Here is a 27,970-nt window from a genome sequence, read left to right as displayed (position 1 = left end):
ATAAATTAAGTAGGCATACTGTTTAAATAGACACCAGGTAAAAATGGCGAGCAGAAAAGCATCAGCAGGGAATAATTCTTCTACCCGCCGTGGTTGCTCAGTGGCTATGGTGTTGGGCTGCTGAACACGAGGTCGCGGGATCGAATCCCGACCACGGTAGCCACATTTCGATGAAGGTGATATGCGAAAACACCCGTGTACTTAGACTTAGGTGCACGTTGAAGAACCCCAGGTGGTCAAAATTTCCGGAGTCCTCCACTACGGCGTGCCTCATAATCAGAAAGTGGTTTTGGCACGTAAAAACTCATAATCTAATTTTTTAAATATTTTTTTTCTAATTTTTCCGTCGCGAGTTCCGGACTTTGGCTCATTTACAAAACAAAAATAGAAACTTGATATACTCGTTGTTCACCATGTAGTGCAAATATTGGTCCTACTCGGTGGTCTTTTCGCCTGCAGTTCAAACCGGTCAATAAATAGATAGTTGGCATTGACGTTATCGTGACTGCCATTTTGGGGTACTAGCTCGTCAAAAATCTACGTGTATAAGAAACGTTACAGCGCACCAAGCGCCTCTTGTACAGAGCGACAAATAGATAACAGTGAACATCTGGTGGAAAACTTTCACCGTCAAAAATCAAGATAACGCACGAGCGACATCGTGGTGCACTATAGTTTCATCGCGGCCACCATGCCCCGGTATACCGGCAAGCGTGAGAAGCCGAGTCCATGGCGTCACGCGAAACTTCCTCGATACTTCTTCGATACGTTAGGCACGTGGCCCTGCAGAAATTGCGCTTGGCAAGCACGTGCATAATTTTTCATGTGCACACAGTAAAATCATTGATGAATATGCGCAACGGCGAAAACTTGAAATACCATTTTCCCTACCAGCGACGAGACATTGTTGCCAGTAGAAGCGTCATTTTTCTCGTAGCGTCATTCCGCGCCGAAGTATTTACAAACTCCATAAACATACACGACTACAACCTTCGTATATGCGCGCCATTACGGCGCAGTACGCGGTGCCACATATGCAGCACACGTTATTGCGCCTGCTCTTGCGCGCTTCCATTCAAAGTTCCAATTCATCGTTTCTCAAATGGCCACCCTCAAAGAGAGGCAGGAATCGACCCACCACATCCACCCGCTTTGGCTGTTGACAAAGAGGCGTGGTGGAAGACGTTTCCCGCAACGCGCCGACGTGGATTGAACGGTTGGGTGTCGAGCCGCGAGTTTCCATTGTGAGATATTCACTGCATAGCTTTCACGGCATTAGATAAACTAGTTCGGCTGGTCCTGCGTATGCTCACGCTTCTTTCAATTTTTCTTCAATCCACGAGCATTCAGGGCGTGCGCCTCAACCACCCGTAAGTACGACTGAGGCGAATTCCTGCGGGCATAGAAGAAAGGCATTTTGTTGAAAACGCCCGCCAAGAAACGACCATTTCTTTTTTTCAAGCATAATAGCAGTTCACGCTGTTACATATTATTAATCTGTGCGAAGCTCTGCGTAAGTGCTTCTAGCGAGAGATTTCGTGAACGTTTCACGCTCTTGTGCTTGGCAGGAATAAAAAATATATCTGTGTGTAAGAGCAAAAGACATACTCGAGTGAAGTGGAATGGCAGCTTTGCGTATGCCTGAAATATAAATTTAAGATTACACATATAGAACGAATCCGTCTGGTGACCTATTTCGTTTTTGACTGCAAGTGTAAACACGGCGTTCTTGGAAACATCCAAACCTGCACAGGCATTTACGCGTGCATTCAAACAGGCATAGTCGGCGTCAAAAGTACATGCACCACGGAAACGGAAGAAAACGTTCCATTTTCGCGAAATTTGTAATCGTAGTCAGTAAAACCGTAGACCACCAAGATGTTCGCATTATGCAAGTACAGGTTTAAAATTGGAATTGCAGACGGCGTGCCCATGCTGCATAAATGTTGAGCTTTTTCGTAGATTCCATGCTCCGCAAGCTTTTGACACTTATGTAAACGCAGACATTCTCTTACACACACACACACACACCTACACACACACACACACACACACACACACCTACACACACACACACACACCTACACACACACACACGCACGCACGCACACCACACACACACCACATCGCACGCACACGCACACACACACACACACGCACACACACATGGTATGAAACAAAATGAGTGAGAAAAAAGGCACGCAAACACGCGCAAACACACACACGACGAAATGTGTAAGCCTGCAATTTCAGTAGCTAACTGGTCTTGCAGGCGTGCTAAGCTCAGCCATTACAGAGCTGCCCGCAGATTATTGAACATCACCCGCCCTCTAGCTGGCCACCATACGGCCTGCGAGCCTGCGAGCAACGCAATAGGAGTAGTAACTGAGCTTTGTTGAGATTGTGTTCCTAGTAGCTGTTATTCCGACACCTATTACTGATAATGCAGACATTACCGATATATCGCTGAAGATATTACAGCGAGCACTGCAGGTGTTGTGGACGTGCTCTGGTAGAATATATGTTTAAACTGGCCCGGACGTGTTGCTGCTGATTTTAGGTGAAGTAATGGAAATTTACCAGGCAGAGCACTTCCAGGGTAGAACAGAAGACAGGGGACCTCGTTGATATTGTTTAGGAAGCATACCTCGCACGTCTGGAGCAGGAGCGGCATCAAGTAGATGGTCATGTTCACTGGCCACGTATGCCTCACTCGAGCGCGAGAAATATCGTGCATCTAAGAAATTGGTAGGGACAACTGCCTGTTCTCCATCAGATGGAGTGCGCACGCTCTCGATCTAGTCTTGGGGAAACCAAAACATCTTTTAAGCACCATCTTTCACGCGTTGCAAAAATATTACGCTATCTTGAGAGAGGCCTTGAAGAGCAGGGAGCAAATGCTGAAGAAAGCAATACATAAGCGAGGGAGAGAGTCCACAGCGCATCCACTTGAGCTGTTCGTAAGCGATTAGCAGGTACTGTCGAAGAAAGCGAGGTACTTGAAACTCTCTACATGCTCCTTTGTGTCACATATCTCGAGAGAGATTACAGAAATCTCCGAATAGAATTGATTGCTGTCTGCAATGTTGCACGTACTATTTGTCTGCTGCACCCAGTACATCATGTGCATACGCCATCTACGTACAAAGGGATGTCTATTGACGCCAGTATGTACTTTTCTGTTACCAATGCGGCCGATGATAAACAGCCTTGGACTTCAAACACCGTCTTGCGGAACGCCACGAGATACAATATGTGAAACTGTGACTCGTCTATGCGCCGACAGTGTGGGGTACAGCATGCTATTTCCTGTCTTCAACTCGTAATATTTAACTCATGCTTGCGGCCTTCCAGACTCAACAAGTACTATTTCCCCAGCGGGTGCGTGAAATTTAGAAACTTATGCAGCAAGAATGTTTCTACGTTTTCTGGTTTTTTAAGAAAAGTAAGCAGACTTAAGCAATTTCTATGGCGCTGAAGTGGTTTACTGCAAATGCAGGAAGCTCTCACAAGTGACACCATTCTCAAGTAAAATTTCTTTGCGATGTACACAACGTTGTGCTTATCCGCTACGGTATTGAATGTTGTGGCCTCCCAAATACACACGAAGCCGTCACCGCTGTGGGACTTTTTGTAGCGCCCAATATCTTGCAAAGATTACCAAGCTCGAATGTTGCGCAATGGCCCGCTGGTTGGCGTGTCCGACTCGCAAAAGTCCCAAGTGCGCATTGTCCCATCAATTTTCTGGTGAAAACACGCGCTGCTTGAGCCATTGTGTTGGGAAACAGAGGTAATGGTGCCGCGAAACAACTCTTACGCCACTGACGTAACACTTTCGATATGACGTCTCAGAGACAATCATTTGGAAACAGACAGCAAACGAGATGTGGGATCCGACTGTGAAATTGGGAGATAGCGTCTTATGTTTTCTTTTTTATTATAAACCGAAGCTCATTCGTATACGCGTAAGACCCAGAACAACCAGAAATCTATTGGTCCGGACGGCATATCAAATGCCTATCTGTAGAAATCATATTTAATGCCTCGCTAACACAAAAACGGGCCCCAATTGACTGGCTAGTAGCAAAAGTGATTCGGGTTCACAAGTCTGGTGAAAGGCAAAATATTGGAAACTATCGACCAATTTCGCTGACGTGTGTATGCTGCAACCTACTCGAACACATAGTCTCAAAGTCAACGTTCGCCTATCTTGAAGACAAGTAGGTATTTTTTTCTCCAACCAGCACGGATTACAACACATTTCGCTTGTCAGATAGTTGATACAAACAATTCACGATTTTTCAGCTTCCTTGAATATCTTTAGTTTTCGCGAAGGCTTTCGATCTAGTCATGCCTAGCGAATTAATTAAAGCTAATGGAAATGAATGTAAAGTTGTTATGTGGATCCGCTCATACCTAACCGGTCGGACAAAATACGTTGAAATAAACGGTAACATATCTAACCAATTAAAAATAATATCAGGCGTTAAACAAGGATCCGTTCTAGGACCGCTCCTTTTTGTAGTATACATAAGTTATGTTGCTTCATCCCATAGGTAGCACCTAACCGTCCGGTTATTTGCAGACGGCTGCTCAGTATATCGCAAAATCAATAACGAAAACGAGCAAGCGTCACTTAGCCAAGCTCTTAAAGCTGTAAATGTATGGGCCGCAAGATGAAAAATAATTAACGAATCTGAACCAGTCATACTCAGAGTTCTCAGCATCACAAAACATGTTATTGAGTGCAATTATGAGAATAATTCAGAAATTCTAACTGAAGCTGAAATGACAAAATACCTAGGTTTAACAATTTTGAAAGGCTTAGGTTGGAAAACACACGTACACAAAATTTGTGCAGCTGCAGAAAAAGATGTTACGGTTCCTTCGCCGCAAATCAAAGCTATTAACCACACCCGTTAACCTACTTGCATATTTCACTTACATTATACCTACGTTGGAGTATGCCAGTGTCATATGAGATTCATTTCAATCAGGATTCGTTAGTGGCATTGAGAAAATACAGGGGAAATCCGCATGGTTCATTATTTCCCGGCACTATCGTACTGACTGTATCTGAAATGCTTTCGTTGCTTGATTTGCCTACACTGGCTCAATGCCGGAAATTGGCCAGACTTAAATTTGATTTCTTGATATCAAGAGGCCACTTCAGTATTGAACCCAAATTCTTTCTTGCTTCCAGGCAGGCTAGAAACGTCAAGTCAAGCAATCATGCCATGTTCTCAGTTCTAAAAGCATATCTGGACATGTACGCTTACTCGTTTTTTTTTCGCGAACGAATAAAGAATGAAAGAGTTTGCAGGTGTCTGTTTTGCAATCGAGTAGCACTGAAGGCTTTGAGGAACGCGTTAAAAAGTCTTTATGAAATTGAATCTTAGTGGCGTTGTCGCCATGTTACGGCATCTTCACGTGAGAGGGCCTTTGTGTAACACATACCCCCATTTAGGCAGACGACACGCAATACACCCTACACTATATTCATACAAATGTCCCCTTTGTAATGAATACGCCTCCCTATATCACACCACATGGGCATGCCCCAACGTGAAGGCGGCCCCGCAAATACCCAACCCCACACCCGAGCAGTGGGAGGCCGTGCTGACTAGTTCGGACCCTCGTAACCAGCAGCAACTGGTGCGGCGGGCCCGGGAGACAGCAAGAGCCGCAGGAGCCCTGGACTAAGGGCGCCTCCCGCACAAGCAGAAAGACACCTGCTTGTTCTTTCTTTTTTTATGCGAAGCATATTACGAGGGCTCAACCCAGCTCCTCAGGCGCGGCGGTGACCATGAAATCACGTGACACCGTGACGTCACGACAGAGGAGAAGTGGCTTTGGCTCAACTCTTGCAAGACGGGCTGGGTGGGAATCGAACCAGGGTCTCCGGAGTGTGGGACGGAGACGCTACCACTGAGCCACGAGTACAACGCTTCAAAGCGGTACAAAAGCGCCTCTAGTGAATGCGGTGTTGCCTTAGAAACGCGCTGTTTCTAAGGCGTGCGTCTCTTGCTCAGGCGCACATTTCGTTGCCGCGCCGAACGCTGCTTTGCTCGACGCTCACCGCGTCCAATGCGGGGCGCGTAGTCGCTGCCCTGTAGCCCATTGTCTTACACTCCTTGGCGGGTCGACGGGAACGCTGCCGCGTTCCACTCTTGAAGGCGAAGAAGTAATGCATGAGTTGTTTCTTCGTCTAGCCGAACCAAATATAGCCAAGCAACAGCAGTTCACCAGGCTAAACAGTGGTTCAACAACTAAAATAAAGGCTAGTATGCTTCGCATCCTGGGCTTAACCTTACCTAAGCCACAGCCATTTTTTTAATAAATGTTTCTCGTCCTCCTCCTAGTGGCGTTGTGCAAACGATGTGAGACTATTCTATAATGTATCTTCTAGTCTTTCTTTTATATTGCTTGCGATATCACTGTCACAACGTTGCAAAAATGTATTTCTGAGCCAAAGTACTGTATTTCGTATTTGTTTATTTGTTTTGGTTCTAATTGTATTCTATTTCCGACGTTCATTGCTTCATGTCCTATGTACACCTTGTAATGTGTTTACATTTTTTTCGCTATGCGCTCACTGCACCAACCCTGCTAAGTCCAAGACAGCCAACATTATTTGAAAATAATATAAAGCAAAAAATATAAAGAAATAAATAAACCTATACATCCAAGAAGTGACGTCTCAAAAGTGGGACGTCGCACGCCCAATTTTGTACGCTATGTCATTTCCGTGAAACACCGACTGATTGTTATGGTTGCGTTAAGTAAAAGCATCTAAGAAAGTCACAAAATTAGAAGTAAATTGACGATTTTTAAACTCCAAGACACTGCCCGAAACTTTCCATCGGACTTACGATATGCCCTTGCTGCGAAAGAGCGTCACCTCACTGGTCTAAAATATAAACTTGTGTATCAATGCCTTATTTTAACACGTGTATGAGTGCCTGGGTGTTTGTGGTTGTGTTTCCTTTCTTGTTTTTTTTGCGCTCTTACGTCGTTGAACAAATAAGCATGTTGTTGGGCTATTCGGCCGCGCACAAAAGACACGAGAAAAAGATGACGTAATAGTTGAGCCATGTTTATGTTACCTGAACTTTTTTCTGCTCTGCGCATTAGTACACTGTACGCGTTTTTCAGGCGAAAGCGTTAAGCGGTCCATACCCACTATGGCCTTGAAAAATATGCGTCGTCTGGTCCAATGGTAGAAAAACTATCACCAGTAGCAATGACTCATACACCTCTAAGCAAGCAAAAAATTAATTGGCTCATCCCTCTCGTACTGCAGAGGGTATACAAGCTCTCAAAATGTAGCGTGCAGTGCGCACATTCATTGGAATCACGCATATCACGCACAGAAAGGCACGCCTGGTCGAGTGGTAAAAACAACAACACGTTACCTACTCAATGGTTCATACTCCGTTAAGCAAGCGAAAAATGCACTGGTTCATACCACTGTAAGGCTGAGGCTACAAACGCTCAGCAAAGTGAAGGGAACAGTGCATACATTCATTGAAATCACTCATATAATAGACATTACAGCATACTGAGGTTTCCTGTTGAGAGGATACAATGTAAAATCGAAGAGAAACGTTGTTCACGCGAGTATGACCACGTGATGCGAGAGCGCGAAGCCGCAGCTAAGCGGCGGCAACGAGCCGAAGAACCCGAACTGCGAAAGCAGCAACGCGACGATGCCAGACGTTGCGTTATCAATCGTGCAGCAGGCTTTTGCCCTTACGTGTTAAAGGGGTGTCACATGCTGCCTAACTTTTAAAAGTATAGCCTGGAGACTATGTGTGTTCTTGCCTCGGAATTTTGTGGGCATAGCATGCTAAATAAGCCATGGTTGCAGCCCCGTTGTGCTACTGTACGCGAGGTGATGGCATAGATTCGCGGCCACTAAGCCTACAATTATGCGAATTCAATTAATTATGTTATGGGGTTTAACGCTCGGGAGCTGCGCAGTAGGCTGTGAGGGACACGGTCTTGGAGGGCCCCGGCTTAGCTTTTTCCATCTGCGATCTGTTCCGTGCACTCAAAGCAAATTACATGACCGTGTTGGCAATTTGGTCCCATTGGAAAGCGGCCGGAAATCGCACCCGCGACCCCGAGCTCCGCAGCGCGATGTCATGGACAGAGCCACCGCAGTAGCTTTTTATGGTACCGAATGCGAAATTCCTTGTGTGCCAATAATCCTGGCCATGTCAAAAAACTGCAAGTGACCGCAAAGTTAAACAGGTGCCTCTCAGCATGCACCGCATGCTGAACGTACACTGATCCACCCATGAAAGCAAATAATTATTATTCATAATAAGTTCGTTCCTATGCCACTGAGATTCCGCGCAATTCGTGCACTTTCACCATAATACTTTTGCTAGCCCAGCAGTTCTTGAATGTTTCAAATAACCAAGCTTGTGCAGAGAGGCAAGCGAAACTTTTTTTCGCAACGGTTGATCACACATTTTTCACCTCAAAACGTAGCTTCAGAGTGGAGTGACCGCGAAGAACGTAGTCAAAGACATGATGCTGTGTTTGACAGTACAGCATAATATCGCACTAGAAAAGTCATCGTCACGGCCGCTGCATTCCCGAGCGATGAGAAATAGGAGCCGCACGTGTGCTCCCTGTACAAATCGCCCGCCTCACTTAGTGCCTGACAGGGTATATGTCTTCACCTCCGAGCTTTGAACCATGGCAGTTCTCAGACTTGACAGCGTACGATCGTTCTATACCGTTCTTTTTCTCCCGAGAGAGCGCCCGCTCCTTCGATCCACTCAGTGTCACGGCATCATGCCCCGATTTCCAAGGCTTCTCTTCCCGCTTACTGCAAATGGAAGGAGGCATCTTGGGGCTGTTTTTGTTTCTATTCTTACTTCGCTAAAGTCTCTGACAGTGCGCGAGATCGTGACCTGTATACAAATACCGAGACGTCAGACACGTGCCAGGAACGAGTGAGTTGTGCAGGCATCGTTTGGTTTCTGCAGCTGTGAACTGTGTACATTCAGGGATAAAATGACCTCGTAAATGTCAGCTTTTCCGTCTGTTCTCTAAATGATTCCGGCGCATTGAAAAATAAGAGCCGCACGCGTGCTCCCAGTACAAACTGCCCACCTCAGTCAGTGCCCGAGTGCGTGTATATCTTCATCTTAAGTATATCAAAGTGAACGTATTGCTAGTTTTCTGCTTCTGCATGAAGTAACCTTCGAGAAACTGTCAATTTTTCGGTCGGTTTTCTAAATGATGCACTTTGGCTGTCAGTTTGGCGGGAAGCCATGAAGTTGTGTAAAACACAAGCTCAGCACCTTTCTTCTCTTTGTCTGTCAGAGAAAGTATAAGCTTGTGTTCACATTTGAGAATGAAAGAACTCTCTTTATGTTGCAGAGTTGTAAACATGTATCCAAATAAAAATCGCAAACGGAACAGTCGCACAACTTCAAGGTTATTGGAGGAAACAGGCAAGTAACAGAATAAGAAAAGGTAGTCGTGTCTCTTTTTAGATGATTCTGCAACACGAAAGGAGACGTGACTCTAACAATGTTATGCGGTGCAACGCTTTTCGTTCCTTCACCTTTCGCCAACAAATTTGAAGCTATTGCCTTCAAAAATTTGATTTAGATTCCCTAAAGAAATACTCTTCGGGGTGCATGTTAGGTAAGGCACTATGAATGCCCGTCTTTCTGGTCCCTGTCAATATAACTAGGGAAACATAATAGTGTCTTTTTGTTGTTATATGCTTACGCTGTATTTACCAGAACGGAAAGTTTGTATTGCGCGAAAGCTAAACGGTCCACTGAATGAGATACAGTTCTCTTAATGATTCGCTAACCGTTATGAACCAGGATGGTAGTGATTTCGGTGGTGGTTCATTGTATACACAAGTGAATTTATCTCAGTGATCGAGGTCATCAATTGAAGAGGCGCTCTGCATTTATCACACATAAAGAAAATAAGTTCAAATCCCTTCTGTTAAAAAGCCATAGAACTAATGACGGCGTCGGCTGGTGTGCACATTTAGTGGTGCGTTCCCCCTTGGAGCGATGCTTGCGGCTTCTATATTAACCGAAGTGGTCCATCCTATAGCTAAAGAACACGGATAAGGAGACGCATAGGCAACCGATCGAGCCAGCAACGGCATTATTGGCGAGAGCGCGCGCCGCCAGGAGCCCGAATGTGGCACGGAAGCGCGTCAAAGCGGAGCTGGAGGACCACGAAGGCAAGGGCGCCACCAGAGGGCTCCTCCCCGCAGACGTTAAGGCAGTACAAATGCATGTCTACCACCTCGAACACCGAGGGGTGTCCAGGCAACACGTTTTCTCACGGAAGATCTTAGCACCGCGATTAAAGTAGAAGCATAAATGTAAGGTAGTGATGATGAGACCGCACTGTCCGATGTTAACATGGGTTTGACGAGATCGAGTGCAGCCACTTCATCACGTCCGGGTCACCAAAAATGCGGTGGCGGTCGTAAAGGCAACCACGGCCACATTTATTAAAAGAGGCGAGGGTGTGGAAAACGGCAACGGCTGCGGCCAGCTCAGGCGATAGTCGAGCGTCCATGGGCGACGGTCGTTCGCGTGACTGTCTTCTTCTTCATCAACAGCGCGGCTTGTCGTGACGCCTGCTTATATCGGGGGTACAACTGTTGTGTTGCTGAAAACCGTAAAGAAAGGAGAAAAACAAAACAAAAAAGGAACAGCATATCCATTGTCGAAAATACGGTCGTAATGGAAGCTAAGAAAAAAATAACGAATGCTAAGACTACAGCTACAAGTCATGTTTTGAGACAGAGAAAGAGAACAGACATCGCAAACAAGAAAACAAAAAGACGTCTGGTTGGCTGCCCAACGCTACGGGAGGGACATTAGAGAATAGAAAGTTGGGAAAGAGAGAGGAAAACAAGGTGTGGTGTATGTTTAAACATGCGCGGACAGTACTACACAGTAATACTATCTGCCTGCTCTGCATCCTTTTGAGCAATTCACGAAACTTGACCTAAATAAAAACAAATTAACGATTCTTCAGTATAGGAAAATGACAAAAAAAGCCGCCAGATAACTTCACAGGTCGCTGTATCTCTCGTCCTCTGCTTTTTCTATTTCTGCATATCGCTGCCTTCCTGTCAGCTGGCAGCAATAACGCCAGCAAAGGCGCCATAAATTTAACAAGAAACCTTGATTCTTCCTTTCAATTTGCTATAGACCTAATTTCGACTCTTTTTAACTGAAAAAATAAAATAAAGAGCTTTCGTCACCCTATAGTAGTGACTGCGCCTACTTTTCACATAATTGTAAGAATAATGAGAAATATTATATCCCTTTTCTCACTTTGAATATGAGCTTATAGTCTGGATATCTCGGCGCTTTAATGCCGGTGTATGTGGCGTTTAGCTTTAACAAAGCTGTAAGTGTTATCTCTCTGCATTACAAGTAGGTAAATTTTGGCGCAGAATTGCAAAGGCCAGCATGCCAGCCAGCAAAGCGACCCAGCTTACTTACAGTGAGGCTGCCATCCGGGTCAGTCACCTGCATCTCGATATAACCATCCCTGCTGAGGCATATAGGCGATAAGCTATACAACTAATGCCAAAGCTTATGCATTATTTTCGACAGCTGCACACGAATATCCGCCTCCACTTTGGTGCGGTACGACATATTGACAAATAAAGCATTAATTAGTGTCCTTAACGCAATCAACAAGATATGCCCGAAATGCCAATGTAATGACATAAGGAAAAGAAGTCCTTGATGACGCACAAAACCAGCTGCCCCAGATATGTGCTGCTCGAGTAAGCTACGGACATACGAATACGAGCACTTTCATATGAACCGTAAGAATAACGTTACTTAAGGTATTTGAAAACCATGATTGAAATGAACATAAGTAGTAATCGTAACGGCTTTTGACAGCCCCATTCGTTGTTTTATATTTGTTTATTTATATTCCTATGCGAGCACTATCACCATTTATTGTATTGCGCTTGTTCGCACACTCCTGTAAGGCATTTTTAATTTCATTTCTTGTTTTCTTTTTCTTCGGTGAACTTAATTTCTTAACTGCCTTATACGGATGGCGGGGTGCCCTGCGCCTCGCCAGCTATATTCAGTAATATGCTTTTTCACTCTAAGTCTTCAACGTAGAAAGAGCGCCCCCGACGTATGTGACCACCAGAAATGTCTGTTTCGCAATGACGCCTAAACCGCCAGAGCTCCTTACGGGGTTAACTGCGTCCTGTAAGAGCTTTTTACTATTCGCACTCAACCATGTTCTCCTCTTTAAAGAATACTTTTTGCAACAGTCATTACAGCGGTCTTGTCCGCATGTTCGTGTAATATCGTAAGAATATTTTAAAGCACAGCAAGACCCACAAAGAAGCGCAATGTACATGGATACTGAAGAGCAGCCAAAAGCAACATAATTAATCCATCCAATAGAGAACTGTTTGTTAAAGTTAACCAAGGCTATTCTTCTGTTATTTCTTTCGTATGAACAGTGAATACAGCTGCTGTAGTAACGTGAGCAGCAAAGCCGTTAGAGTAAGGCTGTGATTTCGCATTTTTTTGTGTGGGAAACAACAATGCAACAAAAAGCCTTCGCGTTGAGGTACACTGGCTTATACATTGTGATTTGCAGACGCACGGCACGTAATTAGCCCGCCACTTTAAAGTCATGACTTTGGGGCCTCAACAAGATTTTAAAATTAGATTACTGTCTTGAAGAAATGAACTGATGCCGCAGTTGCGGTTGTTTAGGGTTCTTCTCGAATGGCGTATTTTGCAGGTGACGGTACCTCCAGGGTTACCCGATCACTGGTGGTTCATGTTGCAGCTCTATCATGCATGCTTCGTCGCTAATTAAGATTAAATTAATCAGCATACTGTCGTTCGTGGTCCTACTCGTCGTGTCAGGTGAATGTAGGCTTTACATGCCGGGGGGTATAAAAGCACCCAGTCCGCATGTTGCCGCTGCTACCGGCAATCAGACCCGCCACTTCGCACTCTGCAACAGAATGTCTTTGTCCTTCAACCACCCCAGTGCGTGGTAATATACATATTTATTTGTCGTATAATTTGGTGACGAAAATGGACTCCCGAGGAGCAGCGTGAATACGAGCAGCGGCAAAGGAAACAGAAACGACAATGCCACCAGCGGCGGCGTTCTATCAAATTTACGATTACTCCCATTATAGTAAATTACCATTAACACCATTACTCTAAAGCAATGAAGCATCACATTCCCACCTCAACAGCTGTAGTGATTGTTATCATTAGCTTCGCTGGAGATCCACTTTCGCAGGGCCTTGATGACAAGCTAATTTTTAAGGTGTTTTTTTTTTAGTATCAGAGACACTGAGGTGAAAGCAAACAAAATGGTTTGACGAGGTCGGCGAACCCCTGTTACACGGCAAGCAGAATATACATATCGAGATAATGCGACGCATGAAAAAAATTTTGACAGTGACAGTGACAAGAACTTTACTCGAGTGTCCGAAGGCTCCCCAATCAAGTCAGGTGTGAAAAAATGCAACTTGTGCATATTTCTAAAAGTTAATACACTAAATGAACAATTACACAGTGACAGATTGTGACAGCAGGGAAACTAAGTGGTACAATATCTACGCAAACACGAACACGCGAACAAAGAAGAGGAGGACGACAAACAGGCCCACGTTTGGAACACATTATACTGTAATAGTCACACTTTGCTAACAGCGACAGCTCTGGCACGTCATTACTCGCGTTAAATACCTTTGTAAGACACCGAGGAAAAATAAGAATTAACGGTTCAACGGTTTGTACAGAGCATAGACGCCGAGTACAGGGGGGGGGGGGGGGGCTCAGAGGCCCGAGCCCCTCCAAAGTTTTCAAAGCCCCCTCCCCCCACGGCGATGCCGAAGTCAATCCCTCTCTAAAAGTGTCATTGCCAGGGTTCTGTTACACACACCACTTGAGGTTTCGTTTAAGTTGCTTCTACCTTTTCCTTTAAAATTTTATTGTGGTGGTCAATTGTAGCAACAGGCGGGTTTAGCCCTGAGATCAAGGCCGGCAATGGCTCCGCCCCAGCGCTTCTTACAATACCACTGCAATGTTTCACCATATGTCCGCCAGACCAGACTCTCTTAAGAATGCGACAAGGAGACGAAGTTTCTTTGCGCGCTATGACTGGTCCTTGGGGGAAACCAAGGTGTTGCAGACGTATATGCGGAATTTCCTGTTGTTGGAGATTTTCCAGGGGAGCGTACCTTTCATTTTGGAATTTCGGGCACGACCAGAGCAAGTGTTCAATGTCTCCTGTCTCGTCGCACGCCATGCAGTTATGAGAATTTATACGCGGCGTCTTAAATAACCATGCTGGTGTACTAGCAGATCCTGTCCTTATCTATATAGAAGTGGGGCTTCCTCTCGACGAAATCTCTTTGTTACGCAAGTCTTTTGTGGTGGAACTCAAAGTGGCACAAAGTGATTTCGAATGCGAGATATCTTGACTTGATTACTATTTTGGGCCCTTGACTTCGGTAGTATAATAGAGCGCTGCGTATCGAAGAGCATCAACTTTTTCGTTGCCAGCAATGCCAATGTGGGAGTGAATTGATTGAAACTTTACTGTGAAGCCTTTGTTGCAGAGTTCTTTCCTGAGGGCTAGTGATTTACAAGAGAACTTGATGGAGGGTAGACAGCGGTAGAGTTGTTGCCACGCGGCCTTTGAGTCCGTAAGAAGGACCACACTCTGTGGATGCAATACCTTAAGTTTCCGCACAGCAGGAGCTCTTACCACGCCTTCCACAACTGTCGACGAAACTATACAGTCCAGACGGCCAAACCACTCATATCTCAGAGAAGGAAATAGAATGCAGCTGCGTAGCGGTCTTCGTTTACTTTGACAGAGCGATCTGTGCACAATTGGAGGTGATTCGGATCAGTCATGCTCAAATTTGCGAAAACTAGTGACTTGACTACTGCAAATGGAACGCAGCTCTTTGACGGCAATCGTAGTACACTTAAGGTGCATGTGATATTTTCGAATGAACAGGGTGAGTCTGCCTTTTCCGTCTGTCTCGAACAGCACAATCCTAAGAGTTGAAGCATGTTCAGTGCTGCACAAAAATGGGAGGGCGGCCAGTCACCTACACCTGTTTGACATCTGATCTGATATGGTGTCACCCTCAGATAGTCAACTCGAGCGCTTAGAAGCGATACACAGAAAAGGTCTTGGACTGCGCCTAGGAGTCCCTCAGCCGGCGTAGAACAAAAAAAGTGCTCTCTGTGGCACTCTCTGTGACTTCGGGCTTCTCACACTCTCACGACCCAGTGACTACGTTCGAGTGAGTCTTCGCCCGGCAAAGCCCTCAAAAATTTCAGTGTGGCTAAATGCTTACTGCATCATTGTTGGTGCCCATCTGCATGGCTTTTAATTCATACCTTAAGTTTATTTGTGCAAATCCTGAGAACAGGAGAACACGTGCATTACAAACACCAGCAGCGGCTACCTCATTCGTATGTTTTTCATTTCAATTTTTTCTCATTTCCACGGTGAACACCATGCACAGACAATATTATTATATATTATAATATAATATATAATATAATATAATATAATATATATATATAACTATTAATATATTATACAATATAATATATTATTATAATATATTTCATATATACAGAGGACCAAGTCTATTCTAGATTTTTTTAAACATTTTAAAAAGAATGAGCTAGCCAACCAACAATTATTTCTAATGGTATGGATAGCCTAAGCCTAGAGAATGAATATCTTGCTGCATGTTCGCTGCGCTTCAAATTTTTTGCGTGCTTTTCTTACCCTGAAAGAAAACGCTGCAGGCTTCAGCGACCCCCTCAACAGAGTCTTATCAACGGCGTGTGAAATGCCCGTGAATGATATGCGTCTCAGTACTGCTTCTCTTTCCCGTAGCCAGTGCTAATAACTCATGAAAAAAGAAACTTCTATTAATTTATTAGGGAAGGGACAACCATCTATTAGGGATGTAAACATCGCTACTTGCACGCAGAGCTCATATATTAGATATATATAGTCATATCATAAGAAGCCAGCAGGCAGGGCCCCTCGGTTAACGCCCTTTCTTCGGTTTATATAATTCACTTCCGAACCAAAATGATCCCAAGCCGAAGTTACTCGAAATCAGAATCAAGAGCAATCATGCACAGCAGAGTTTATAGACGGACTCACTGTAAATAAACAGAGAGATAGATAGAGAGAGAGAGAGAGAGAGAGAGACTGCAGTTTCGCCGGAAAGGCAAAGCAGTGTTAGTGATAGCGAGGCTTATAAGACAATTACACGAAGGAAGATTGTTACCGTATAAATCCATGTAAGAGCCACACCCGTGTGAGGCCCGCACCCCCAACTTGTTTAAAATCCAACCGAGTAGCAATCGCGTTTGGTGCGCTGATTCCGATTGCACTCAACAGCGTGTTGGGAATCAGTGCTGCAACAACTGTTAATAATAGTTGTGTATATACATATATATATATATATATATATATATATATATATATATATACATTGATGAGTGATTTGGACCATCAGAATGCATCATCTGTGATGTGCCATGTAAAAGTTGCGCGTTGCTTCTCTTCTTGTATGGCTTCTTGTATATATATATATATATATATATATATATATATATATATATATATATATATATATATATATATATATATATATATATATATTGAAGCGGTCTGCGCTGGACGCATGAAAGAAGACGAAGGAGGTGCTAGGGGAGAAGTGAGAAGGAAGAAGTTGGAATAAAAGGGCGGACGACACCCGTCTCACTTAGATGATGTCATTTCTGTTGCCGTTCTAGTTAGGAACGCTACATTTTGGCGCAGCCGACAGTTTTCGAAGACCAGCGATGCGTGTGACGTTTTTCGTCGACCAGGCGTCATCAGAGTCTGTTGTGTTCACCCGATACCAAGTGCACGGTGAGCCAGCGACGGACCTTCCTCTTGAAGTTAGTTCTACCGCGCTGATCAACGTGGCACTGCAACAAGCTGCAATCAGCCGCCAAGCCCTCGTGCAAACAGGATCGGTGACAGTGAATCTACAACTGCAGACACTGAGCGAACTCGTTCTGGAACCCATACGACGTGGCACCCTCAAAGAGGAAACGCCTGCCGGGAAGGTGAGCCTAGACTTGAGTGTTATGGAACTGCAAAGGAACATTATACAACAGATCGAAATAATGAGAACTTTCGTCCAAGCGCTTAGTCGAGAGCAGTCAGCACGAAGTATTGTTGAACCAGATGTTTTTGAAGGAAAATCGCAAAATGCACACTACTGGCTGTGTTTTTTCGAGTACGCCTGTGACAAGAATCTGTGGCACTCCGACGACACAAAGATTTTGCATATGCGCCGCTATTTGGGCGGTATAGCCAGAAAATGGTATGACGTGCAACTCATGGATTATGGAACAACATGTTGGGAACTGTGGAAAAGCAACTTTTTAGGGGCTTTCGAAGGCAACGCAGTAGAAAGATGGGATGCGGCACTGCGGTTCAGTTATACAGGTGGCTCTCTGCTTGAGTACTGTCTTGAGAAGCGTCGCCTGTTGTATTCTGCAGAACCGAAGCTGTCGTCTTCTGCTGTTGTAGCTTTGATAACGCAAGGGTTGTGTATCGAGATCCGTTGTCATGTCCAGCTCAAAGGTCCAAGAACGTTTGATGACCTTGTGAACTTTCTACAGACCTCAGTGCCAAGAATTACCTCGAGAAGACAGCCAGATGGTAGAACAGAGCAACTTGATTCCAATCTAGAGTCGTTGCCGTCAACTGAATGTGAACACAGCTTCATAAACAAATCTCTGGGAAGCGTAAATCATGACTGTGAGGATGGTGAAGAACCAATTACCGCAGTTCACGGCAACCTACTTCCACATAATCTGTCTACCGTGCATCACAAGCCCCAGAAAAAGAGCTTCAGTGAGACAGTATATTTGGTGTCGTCAAGCTTATTGTACGCCCCCATTAAGGTAGATGGCATTGAAGTGAAGGCTCTCGTTGACAGTGGAGCTTCGGTATCTATTATCAACAAGACTCGAGTGGATGCCAGTCGTCTGCACGCTGGTAGAACATTGCGTGTCCAAGCCTACGATGGGTCAGTGACCATGCATAGCGAATGGGTAACCCTGGCTATTGAATTTCAAGGAAATGCTATTACCAGTGACGTATTGGCCATTCCCAATGTCACCTACGATTTTCTTTTGTCCCGTCCAGACATGAAAAAACTTAAGATGAACCTCTATTGGGATGACAAGGTAATGGCCGAAGACACGATAAGAACAGAAGACCCTGGTGAAGAACCTAGTGTATCAAGGCTAATTTTTCACCACGAAGACATCAAGACTAAGTACCCAGAGCTTATATGCATAGGAAGCTACCCTCCAGCAATGAAATCCCATGTCGTTCCTTTCGAGCTCGCAGATAAAACAGTGGTTCGTAGAACCCCCTATAATATGTCCAGAGATAAAAAGGTGTGGCTGAAAAAGGAGTTGCAAGAAATGTTAGACGCAGGTATCATCCGGCCTTCTGTATCCCCATTTGCTTCTCCTATCACTATTGCACCTAAAGAAGACGGGACATTCCGCCTCTGCACAGACTACCGGGCTCTCAATCGTCAAACTGAATTGATACCTTATCCAATGCCGAGAATCGACGACATCATTGACGAAACCGGTGGTTGCCATTGGTTTTCACGAATAGATCTCTGCAAGGGCTTTTGGCAGATTCCACTAAGTGAAGAAACGAAGAAGTACACCGCGTTCATAACCCCATTTGACTTGTTTGAGTACAACCGCCTACCATTTGGTTGGAAAAACTCCCCTGCGTGGTTTCAGAAGATTATGACGGACATTCTGAAACCTTACCTGGGCACATTTTGCAATGTGTACATCGACGACATCATCATCTACTCAAAGACAAAGGACGAACACCGTAGTCATCTTTCAAAAGTTCTTCATGCCCTCAGTCTTGCCCAACTCAAAGTCAACTTCAAGAAAAGTGCGTTCTTTCAAGATACCGTAGTATTTCTTGGCAGGGTGTTTGATGGACAGACTAAAAGCACCAAGCAAGAATCGGTAGAGAGAATCTCCAAGCTGGTAAAGCCTTATGATGTGCACTCCCTGCGCGTTTTTCTTGGCCTTGCAGGACACTTCCGGGCGTTTATCAAAGACTACGCACTGAGAACAAGGTGCCTCACACGTTTAACTCAGAAAGACGTGCCTTTTCAATGGGACGAGAAGTGCGAAGCTGTCTATCGTGAGCTTGTAAAACTAATATCGTCGGACCCCATCTTGCGAATACCGGATTTTTCCTTGCCTTTCGTGCTGAACACGGACGCATCACATTATGCTACCGGTGCAGTTCTATACCAGAAGCCATCCAAACAAGCTGATCAAACCAAACACTACGTCGTGGGGTACTACAGCTATACCCTGAAACCCGCCGAAATCAATTACTGTACCACAGAAAAGGAAGCTCTGGCCGTCTTAAAAGCTGTGCAGTACTTTCGTACTGGAAGGTACCTGGAAGGTACCTGGAAGGTGCCAAATTCATACTTTTCACGGACCATCAAGCATTGACTCAACTTCTGAGCATGGCCCAGCCAAGAGGCCGCATTGCTAGATGGGTGAACTATCTGCAACAATTTGATTTCGTAATTTCGCACCGTCCTGGCCCACTCCTCACTGACGCTGACGCACTATCAAGATTACTTGTACAGGAATCAAGCAATAATCCAGATACAATCAATCATATTAAGCTATGGGAAGGTACAGAAGAGCTCCAGTTTATCAATGGAAGGTATCACGTACCACCAACTATGATTCCAAGGATTCTTCATCTATACCACGACACCCCTGAATCGGGTGGACATGATGGCTTCTGGCGCACTTATAAGAAATTGCTCATGAGATTCACATGGCCGGGCATGAAAAACGACATCAGCCATTACATCCGCACATGCCACCTCTGCCAGGTGAACAAAGTTAAATTCAAGCAATCGACAGACGTTATGACAAACCCTGAATATTCAAGCATCCCGTTCGAAGTAATTCATTTGGACTTCGCGGAGCTCAAAAAGAAGGGGGAAGGAGTCAAGCGAACGCAAGCTTTCTTGCTCTCCATAGATGAGTGCACACGGACGATTGCGGCTAAAGCTGGCAAAGAAGACGCAAACAGCGTAATAGACCTCCTCAAAGCTGAGTGTTTTAAACACACAAAGACGCTCGTCTGCGACAACGGGCCGGCTTTTCGGAGTGCCAAATTATCAAAGTGGGCCCAGGAGCACGGCATCATGATAAAGTATTCTTCTCCATACCACCCGGCAGCAAACGGCCTAGCGGAACGTGCCATACGAGACATCAAACAGTATCTGAAGATGTATCCAGACTTTGCCGGTGGCTGGAAGTGCTGTCTCGAGGCCGCTGTGAAGCATCACAACAGATCATACACCACGAGTTTAGGCTGCAGCCCTCATTTTGTAACTTCAGGTACAGCGCCCATACTTCCTGCAGATCGTGAGCTAGGTCTCCTAGAGAACCTCGAACTTGCGGAAGTAAGGAAAACTGTCAAAGAACAGGAGATCTACAAGCGCCGCATGAAGCGAAACTTTGATAAAAGGCACAGTAGCGAGATACCGGACATACAGCCTGGAGACTATGTCCTTGTAAGGAAAGGAGCTGTGCCCTCAAATTCAAAATATTGCGGACCATTTCAAGTTATTAAGACTGCATGCCAGCGTGGAATATTGAAGAATGTCTGGTACGCCGGAGCCTCGGGCCAAACAGAGTGCGCCGCTATTGGAAACGTATTCAAGTATTACCCCAGGAGGTGTAATTAAAAGAAATCCGGAAGAGTGAAGCGGTCTGCGCTGGACGCATGAAAGAAGACGAAGGAAGGTGCTAGGGGAGAAGTGAGAAGGAAGAAGTTGGAATAAAAGGGCGGACGACACCCGTCTCACTTAGATGATGTCATTTCTGTTGCCGTTCTAGTTAGGAACGCTATATATATATATATATATATATATATATATATATATATATATATATATATATATATATATATATATATATATATATATATATGTAGTTCTGCCGGGGCCCCAGACCTCCCCCCTCCCTGCCCCCTTGGAAAAATGAAAACTTTCCGCCTATGCTACAAGCATAGTCATGCAGAGGGTGCACATTGCTATCAGCGACAGCTCTGACATTTCATTACTCGCAAATCAGCAAAGTGGGCACAGTAGGTCACAACACAGCAAAGTAAAATATATTTACCTAACGTTTTACATATTTATACATTAACAGCTCATCTAGTTATTCAAAGCATGTCGAAAAGCACACTTGCAATGCAATAAGGATTCCCTTCAAAACTTCAAGATTTTCTAATAAAACTATCCTCAAGCAACATCTGCGACAAGAAGCACTTGCGATGCTTCATTTCGCGCAGGATAGACTTGATGCATCAGATGTCCTTACCCTGCGGTCAGTAATACAAAATGCCTCGTTTTTGAGCAAGATGGTTAATACTTCTTTTCAGGTCTTCTTTGTGTTTGTTTTATTTGCACTACAATGTCTTCAAAAAAGTCTATATACGTAGGCCAAATAGAACGTTATATCAACGATCACCTGTGTGCAACTTGCGAATACGTCAGCAGCTATGCTCAATTTTGCTGGTGAATGGATTGTGCTGAAAGCGCGCTTTGTTATGAGGTTCCGACTGATCGCATCAAAATCGACTACGCGTTGACTACGCAGGGATGGTTCTCCCTTAGATCTCTAGGCCTTTCATAGCTCTTTTCTAATTGTGTCACGCACCGTCAGGCTCGTTCAGCAGGTCACAGAATCGAAGCCCTGCGTGCGGCACTGCCACTGCGGCGCACTGAAGCGGCGGCTACATGAAGGTTTATTTTCGTCTTGTAGTGCTGTGGAATGTTCGCCCTATTCGTCCTCCTTTGACTTCTACTAAAAATTTCTCGCCTACCCTTCCTTCACGGTGCGTCGCCGATAGCCCAATAGCATCAGCTTTTTCTTTCTTTTCTCCCGACGTGTCTTTATGTCCCATTATTCTTTCCTGAACTAAGCACTCTCTCTCGTTTTTCACATAACTTAATCGTCTCTGCGAACCCGACATTACGCCGTTGCGTTCTCGTTTTGCCTAGATGCACCTTCGTGGGTTTTTTTTTCGGAATTTTTTTTGACGCACGAATGCGCCCGTGCACGGTTTAGCTCTTCGACGATAGTGAGAAGTGGCCGCGAAGCTTGAGTATCACGTCGTTCGTGCTCTTGCTCGCAAACCCACAGCTCTAGCTCCTGTAGTCAAGGCGGAAGCCATGCATTCCTGTCGCTTTACAACAGTTCACGAAATCAAATGAAAAAGAGTCGTCCGCGCATTTCGAATCGCGTTGCCTTTGGATGAAGCGGTGCCGTTCCTATTTTATTGCTCACGGGTATTTTTTTAAGAAAAGCCAGTGCCATGTCGGTATGCACAACTTATATTTCTTTTTTTTTTCTAAATGCATGCGAACCCAGTTAAACGCTTTTCAGCGGTGATATTGGGCATCTTTCCGGTGAATTACAATGGGAAACAGCCGAAGCAAGGGACAAGGCAGTATAATATTGACAAGCATCGCAACGGGATCCTTTGCAGTTGAAAGGGAATTCGTGTATTGAGAGCTTTCGGGAAACAAGCTGTCCACCTGGCAAACCTAGTAACGCAAGTACGATATCGAGTATAATTTAACTATATTGCCCAAAAGCTAGTATTTTAAAGATGTATCTGTAAAATGAAGGATGCGTCTCACAACAGTGACACCGGAAATTTCGTCCTAGCCTTCAGAAATAATGAGAACCAGGAAACACAGATTAATTTTTAAACGTTCACAATTAATGTTTCGCTATCTGCAGATAGCTTTTATCACTTCACTAACCAGGTGAAGTATTTGGGTGTTACACTCACAAGTAATTTGAGTTGGGAACCTCATATAGATAATGTTTGCAGTAACGCACTGAAAAAGCCGGCATTTTTAAAACGAAAACTACGTCATGCGTCACCTGCTGTAAAGTTAACAGCATACAAAGCTCTCATTAGGCCAAAATTAGAATATGCGGACCTAATCTGGAGTCCGTATCAGCAATATTTAATTAAAAAAATAGAAAGGGTGCAGAACATGGCCTTGAGGTTCATTTATTCTACCTATTCGCGCTTCTCGAGCGTATCAGTTCTTCGAGACAAAGCAAAGCTGAAAAAACTCTATCATCGCAGAATGGTATCCAGATTAAAATTTATTTATCAGCTTTACCATGGTCACTTTAACATACAGCGCGAACGTCACATAACCGAGCCGTCAATACGCTTTGCCCGTACACAACACAACAAAACAGTTAGGCAACCATTCAGTCACCTTAGCATGCATCAATATTCCCTGTTTCCTCATGCTATTTCATTGTGGAATAAATTACCACAAGAAATAGTTAGTGCTAATACCACGCAATCGTTTGTTCATCTTGTGAATGGTTTTTCTTTTGATTAATAGCATGCACATAGAGAAAGAAATTAATTAATCATTGTCTGTGTTTTTAGGTGAAAATGCTGAATCGAGTGACCTGTTGTGTGTACATGGTTTGTCAGTACTTGTTGTTGAGTTGCAAACTACTACTGTTGTTCCTATATCGTATTCATGTTCATAGGTCTAAATTTCAAAGGCTGATGTTCCTGTATATTATATTCTATATATCTTTATTATTGTTCTGTATTCTGTTTTTTTGTTATTATTTCAAGCCTTGTTTGTTACTACTGATGTAACCACTCCTGCTTGGGCCCGAATAGGGCCTGCAGTATTTGTAAATAAATAAATAAATAAAAATCACTTTTCGTAGTGCAAAAGTATATCAGTCTTAGACAAGGCGTTGAAGTCCCGCTGCTGCAATTTTTTTAAAACCACGGATAAACTTTGTATAACCCTATCATTAACCAAAACAAACGCACATTAGTTTTTTTTTTATCACGAATAGCTTGGTATGTCACCCAATGCAGCCGCGACATGACGCAGCGTTGTTTAAAGGGCACTTAGCAATCCGCCAGGGGAGTCTAACCTGGGTGCACATTCCACCGCCGAACTGTGCAACGTTTCCTACTGCTGTGTCAAACGGGAGCACAAAATAAGCGGCACATACATCTGAATTGCACGGCTAACCACATAATATTAGAGATATGCTCCGCCGTCTATCCTTCCCGTTGTAATCACATTCCGATCCACGCCATGATAGGTCCATTCAATTCACGCGTGGTTCACTGCACCACCTGCCCCAGCTGACGGTGCCGCTGCACCATAGCCCTTGAGTCTCCCGCGCAACAGCTCGCCGCTTCACGGCGACTCTCAAGTGAGGTGTCGTGCAGGCCAGGTGCCGCCGTGGTGCATCTGCACTTGCTTGCCAGGCGGCGCAGCGGAGGTGCATGGCGCCACGCATATGATGCTCGCAAGGGTGATCATCGCCGACACAGCGAGCGCCTTCAGTGGAAGTCGAAACTCTCGCTAATCTGTTCGACAAGCATCGCAAATGTGCGACCAGAAGTAGTACGTCTCCCTTGTGCGCCCTTCTTTTCAAGCAAATGGACCAGTTTACTGTTATTTTCGTCAAGGTTTAAACCCAGCCGGAACAGTGCCCGGCACACCGAATTTCGTCGCGGGAACTGCTGCAGCAGTGTTCTTTTTTTTTCTTTTTTGCCTCCTGTCGAATTCGCTTGATTCGCTTGATTCGCCGAGCAAGTGACGCCATTCATGGCATAGCGCCATCAAAGTGTTTTAGAACTTCATTTGAAGCACAAAAAGCTCCAGTTGAACTGAGAAAGTGGCGGCTGAGCGATTAGATAAAACAAGTACCATGATTTGCACACCCGCGCTTGATTCAAAATCGCATGCAACGCTCTTTTGAAACACCAGTGTTTCAGCAAAAATTCAGCAGTGTTTGAGCATTAATACATTCATGAAATGCGGTTCGGGGGCGGGGGATGGGGAGGGGGGAGCACTTAGATAAGTTCCGTGTGTGAGTTTTAGAAATAAATATTGAAAAGTGACCGCTGCTGCCAAGAATATTTTTTTTTCACTTGGTTTGCACGTAGCATAACGTCATAAGGGAGTTAAGTATAAGTATGCAAGCCCATTTCACAGAAACACTTCAACAGTGACTTATGAAATGTGTTGTCCATTATCCGTCTTTCATAGTCTTCAACTTGTTCACTGTTCAACTTAACGCCTTCAAAAACGCTTTCGCGAATTGGCTTTATCTCAGGACACATCCAATGTAGATGGCGGGAACCCGCTGCAAATGCAAGAGCAAAGCACTTCGGACACTGGGGAATGTCTTAATATGGTTGACCGGAAGCACAAGCACAAATAATTGTACCAGAGTTTATGACCCGTAGTTTTCAATTGGTTATGAACAGATCTACAAGAGTACTCCATGTATTAGCGAACCTTGTTGGTGTGACCGTAATATTGTTACATGAATATATGTTCAGAAGAGTCATAAACTGTCGCGTTGTATTATTCTCATCTAAAGTTCTAATATTAAAGTCACCACCTAGCTAATAAGATCAAGTTGTATCAGTTCGCATTCTCAAACTAAAAAAAAATTATTCTAATATCGATAAAATTTCTTAGAATTCCCTACCTGGGGAGGGGGTAGGTGGGCAATAGCACATGAAAAAAACCTGAGCACGAGACTCCACGGTGAGCACTTCCTAATCGGTAGCTACAAAACGAAAGTCTGAAAGCAGTTCAGAGTCCAATGCATTTCATACTAGCAAAAAGACGCCAACTTTCCAGAAGATTTCATGTAATACGACTTGTGCATAGGAAGAATGTAAGCTTCAAGCTCTAAACAAACCACGTTTCAGAGAACATAACTGCATTAAAAGCCCTTGAACCTCGCCAAAAAACAGTGAAGGTCCTCACACTTGTTGAAGGTTGTTGTTGTTTAAGGTTGAATTGTACAGTTTAAGCAGCGTTGACCATCTTTCGCAAGAAAGCTGCTCTACTCCGATAAGCTTATCGTGCCTGTAAGAAGGGATTTCATAAAATGAAGAATAAAGAAAGATACACGCGGTTACTTTACCTGTCGCAGTTATCGCTCAGAGAATCAATGTCCGACAAACTCCGGACTGCTATCGCTCGGTCATGCTCCGTACGAGGAACAAAAGCTTTTCCGTTGGCGTGCCAAGTGAAAACCGTTGTGCAGAATATCGGGACATTTTTGACCATGTTTTCAAAGATTCGGACATTATATTTAGGAACCCGCTGGTCTTAGCGCTTGCTTAGCCACATGTCGCGAGTGGACCACCTTATAAGGCGCACGATAATTCCGGGTGTTTTCTCAATCCTCGACGGGAGCCAAGGTACGGTGTCAACATTATTTAGAGCCAGCTGCGGAATACTCGACGAACTGGCCCGGTCAGTTAACTTAAAAAGCAGGTTTTCATCCTTTGTTAATCGAATGCTGTTAACCTCCAAGTTCATACTTTTGCTGCGCCACTCAAGATTATCAACAGTTGTTTTTAGATCAAGTGTTTCATTTTCCCCGCTTTCGTCGAGCTGAGTCCCTCGGGATTTTTTTCAATATTTTTTTTTTTAAATTCAGGATTCAATTTTTTTGCGTCACTTGTCAGCTAACAAATTTCGTCATACTTTTCCGACATGAAATTTACTGACACTTTAACCTCTTCCACCTGCAACGGAAATCAGCAAGCGCGTCAAGCCTGCAATTTATGTCTGCCATAAATGAAGTGATACCAGTAGTCACGCTCACCTTTTCGCTGATCTCTGACTTCGTTGTGCGGCACGCCGTGCATGGCCACGATCGGTTGCCTTTCTGGCCTTTAAATGCAGTCTCTGAGCAGCCACAACGTTCGCCTAATTGGTAGGCGTTTCGGCATTCCGAGCACTTCATAGCACGTCCATCGTCTCGAAGATGCTTATCGAAGATTCCGCACGTCTCTGTCATAGTGGTAACTTTTGAACACTGGCACAGAAACAATGCGAAAGCAGACAGACTTCGAACTGACAAAACAGAGCACGTAACACGGCAGCAGTGGCGGTAGGGAAAAGATTCCATAGTTAAAAGCAACAACGGGGGCTTTACCGGCCTGGAAAGACGTAAATCGGAAGATAAGGCTGGCGTCCGTCAACCACCGCCGCTGCCTCACGTGTTTTACGCCATGAATGCCCTTGCTAAATCTGAGAGGCGCCAAAGCACAGGGTTTTCAGCAGAATGTGGAATGTCCGTCACGTTAAGCGAACAAACAGGTTGAAGCTGTAGGCAGCTGGTTGCCGTTTCTTCTAGAATCTTGCAATGACGTAAATTAGAAGCTAAGGCTGGCGTCCATCAAACAGCGCCGCCGCCGCACGTGTTCATTTTGTCGTAATGCGTTCCCTCCAAGTGTTCAAGCGCCAATGATTGAGCCTCCACAACAGGTGTAGAACGCTTTCTACGGATCTCACCAATGGTCAACTGACATTACAGGTTGTCAAATGTCCATGGTGGCCCATTCAGTGGCTTCGTTTGAAAAGTTCCAGGCCAAGACGAACAATCTTGAGCTCCACGATATCGCATGACTCCATCTGGTCGGCGATTTAGCACTGCTCGCTCCACGGTAAATTACCTTAGTCGACTTAACTGCGTAAGGAGCCATTGAAAGGTGAGAAGATTAATTCGTGGTAGCCCGTACTTGTGGAACACTTTGACAGCCACCGCTACTTGTTGTGACGTCATCCTGATACACACTGTGCGCGCCTGCGCCACTGACACGCGCTGAAATATTCGCTATGCTTTCATTTCCTTTACACAAGTTCTCACAAAAGTCATGTGATCATTCTGGATGTGTATATATTTCACGACGGTGCAATAAAGGGGATCATTCTTGT

General features: G+C 44.6%; 1 long non-coding RNA gene across 1 annotated transcript in view; it reads right to left on the bottom strand.

The window, feature by feature from the left end:
* The window catches only part of LOC139057824 (uncharacterized), a 505,013-nt gene extending 477,278 nt beyond the window's left edge, over positions 1 to 27,735 (bottom strand). The window contains exon 1 of the long non-coding RNA XR_011513019.1: positions 26,856 to 27,735. This is a non-coding gene — a long non-coding RNA (uncharacterized lncRNA). The remainder of the gene's footprint in view (positions 1 to 26,855) is intronic.
* Between the last annotated feature and the right edge of the window lie 235 nt (positions 27,736 to 27,970).

The sequence above is a fragment of the Dermacentor albipictus genome, chromosome 3, assembly GCF_038994185.2.
Source record: "Dermacentor albipictus isolate Rhodes 1998 colony chromosome 3, USDA_Dalb.pri_finalv2, whole genome shotgun sequence".
In the NCBI taxonomy this organism is placed as follows: domain Eukaryota; kingdom Metazoa; phylum Arthropoda; class Arachnida; order Ixodida; family Ixodidae; genus Dermacentor; species Dermacentor albipictus.
This window is presented reverse-complemented; position numbering and strand designations above follow the sequence as displayed.